Here is a 3222-nt window from a genome sequence, read left to right as displayed (position 1 = left end):
CTTTTCAGGGTTCCCCAGAGCTCTTCTCCCCCTCAGTCAAGAGAAGAGCTCTGGGGTCGAGATTGGGGAAAATTGACTCCATACAAAACAATACGAGGTGCGCAGTCGTCATTTGCGCATATGACGTATCAAAAACCAAGATGCGCATGCACATATGACGTAATTCAAGATGGGCAGGGGATTAAGTTCACACTATGCACAGGATGCCTAAGATTAGAGGCTGTTAATGAAACTGTACATTATGACGTCATGAAAGCTAACCATCATTTTAGCCCTGACTAATTGGCATCAATCCCAAATTTGTTGCTGATCGCACACGGCCTTCGATTTTCTATGTTCGTCAATAGCATGGTAGCGCAAAAATACCACACTCCATTCTGCGAAAGGAACTGCAAGATCGGCACCACGATTTAATTACCGTGCTTTGCCTTGACAGCTCGCAAAAATCAGACGAGCTCCCGGACCTGCTGAGGGAATGCATCATTCTTATCAAAACTGGGATCCCAACGGTGAGGTGCCAGATCCTCTGGACGAGCTTAGATGCCCGCTGATATATTTGGCGTCTGCGTTTGGCAAAGCGGGGCTTGTAAGAGCGCTGCTGCGAGACAACTTTGATGCGCGCGCTTTGAATGCCAACGGCGAGACAGAGCTTCATGCAGCCGTTCAGTACATTTACCGCACGGGTACTTTGAAGTCTCGTGGATTGAAAGTTGCATCTACTCTGGGACCTATCAAGAACAGGATGAAAGCGTTTGAGCAGATCCTAGCAGCCTTAACCGGAGAGTGATCCCAATATCATGTTTGTGCAAGACAACGACGGTAACACGGTCTTCCATGCGGCGGCTGAAAATATCTGGAATGATCGACAGAACGATCGGCTTGGGAAAAGTGCTTGTTTCTTCCAGGTTTGTCTGAGGTCCATGTTAACAATACTCTCACAGCTTGAAGAGGCCAAGAAGGTGTCGAAGGAAGAAATTATCCAGACCTTAAATGCGGAAAACAACGATGGTGATACTATTTTTCATGTCTTGGCTCGAGATTATGCCTATGGTTTTAAAAGCTTGAAGTATGCCATCAACAAATTTTTTCCGGGTCAAGTTCCATCCAAAGTCAACAAGGAGAACGAAACTGTGGCCAAAATCGCTTTGGAGCGCAATCGAACAAGAGCCTTGAAGGTGTTTCCTGAATTCCGGGAACATGATCAAAGTACGATTCATTTTGTTTCATTTTGTGTTGTAGGTTTTATTTTGTTTTGAACTGGTTCCCAGAGCGCAACCAGTTCAAAACTATCGCCACATTTTGACACCAATTCAAGTGCCTGCTTTCATCTGGACGAGAACGAAGCAAATTATTTTAACTAATGCTCTGCGAAAAATCATACGATTTAGTGTGGTTATCAGGACATCAAGATAATTTCTTTGAAAATGACGTACTATCCAGATTTTCGTCAAATTTGGCACAATTGATATTCATGCACCGGACATTCAAAAAATGCAATAAAAAGATAGGGTTACCGTGCTTATTTTCGTGCTGCATTTCCTTTATTCTACGTGTTTTTTTACTAAATTACGCGAGAAGCGTTCGAAACTTGATCAACCGGAAAAATTATTGTTATATAGCAAAAGCAACTAAATATTACTGAACACTTGAGCATACATGTTTGTCCGGGCTTGTCTTTCAATAAAACAGTTTCCAATTGCTCGATCTTGCAAAGAAATGTAAGCAAATTGGACCGCTACATCATCAACTCACAGCCAGTGTCTGGCTCCAAATGCAGTTCACGTAGGCTCGATTTCCGCCGCTCACTCCAGTTCGGGTATCCTCCCCGAGAAGTGATTTCGAGAGTGAGCGCTGGCTGTAATCAAGACTAGTTTTCACGTCATTTATACATAAATACTACAAAATTCTACTACCAAACTTTTTTTCTCCTTAAAATACGTTTTCGTGTATCTATTGCGAGTACATAACCCATCATTAACAAAGGGGGTCACCTGTGCTTGATTCAGGAATAAAATAGGGAGATTTTAGCAAAAGAACGACAGTCTACAGCAACGACAAACGTTAGTCCAAAATATAACTTAGCGCTATCGCAAGTATTCACGATTAATCCGTCTGGTTTCACATTGTTACAATACAGGCGAACTATCCTGTAAATGGCATGGGTACGAACGGTTTTAAAGGTCAAAAACTGAAAATGACTTTTTCATTGTTATATGCTTAAGTTTTCACCAACGGGGGGTCAAAACCTAAAATTAGGTGATTTCACGTTGGTTGTTTTGTGAAGTACGGCAGAGAAAGTTCACGGAAATTCGTGTTACACGTGCAGCACGAGCAATTTCCCTTTTTCAAAACCAATCATTATTCTTGCTTTGTGGCGTTGCCGTAGCCGTAAGCCGTCGTCTGTTGCTAAAACTACCTAATAGCTATTTCTAGACAGATTAAGCTTGGCGTGAAAAACCCGCCATTTTATCAATCGTGCGCGAGCTAGTGCGCGAGCTCAATGCGCGCGCCAATAACGCAAGAAAATAATGCGCCAGTAGGATTGCGCAACGCAAAACAAACGAAGGGAATCACCTTAATTAAGGATGTGTTAAAACGACATTGCGTGACCTTTTTGTGTTACGCGTGATTTATTGCGCGTTGACACGTAGCAGCCTTTACCGTACCTTAAATATTAGAAACCAACTTATATAGAAAGCATAATTCTGAAACTCCACTAATACTGCAGGGTTAATGTTTCTTTGAAGGTGACATTTCAGTCTCTATCAGCTCCGAATTCCGCTCACTTCCGAGAGTGATTTAGCCATAACACAGCACTTCAAAAAGTAGTCTGAACGGATCTGCTTCTCCGCTCAATCCAACAGCCCAGAGGCAAATTACCAATAATTGTCATCTCTGATTACGACATGCCAGGGGTCCCACATTAGATAGTTGAAGAGGGGAACAGTTCAAGCGACGTGTTTAGGCAGTTCCCAGGAAAATGTACAGTGGTTCTAGTGAGTTGAACCACAGACACGTTGAAAATGGACAAAAGGACTGGCTCTCACGACTTGATGACAGCTTTCCGATGATAGAACACTGGCGAACGCATCACAGATGCCGAGCAAAGGGCTTTTTTACTGATGACAATTTAGGTAACGCCCCGAACGGAGCGCAAGAAGTGATGTGTGTAGGATACAGTACTCTAGCAATGAGCGTTTTATCGAGGATACCAGCGAGTCT

The 3222-nt window shown here is 43.0% G+C and overlaps 1 pseudogene; it reads left to right on the top strand.

Annotated features, from left to right (window-relative positions):
• The first annotated feature begins 348 nt into the window (after nucleotides 1–348).
• LOC138008149 (uncharacterized) overlaps nucleotides 349–3222 on the top strand; it is a 15890-nt pseudogene continuing 13016 nt past the window's right edge.

This window comes from Montipora foliosa, chromosome 1 (assembly GCF_036669935.1).
Source record: "Montipora foliosa isolate CH-2021 chromosome 1, ASM3666993v2, whole genome shotgun sequence".
Classification (NCBI taxonomy): Eukaryota; Metazoa; Cnidaria; class Anthozoa; order Scleractinia; family Acroporidae; genus Montipora; species Montipora foliosa.
The sequence above is the reverse complement of the archived record's forward strand: the minus strand, read 5'-3'. Positions and strand labels throughout refer to the sequence as shown.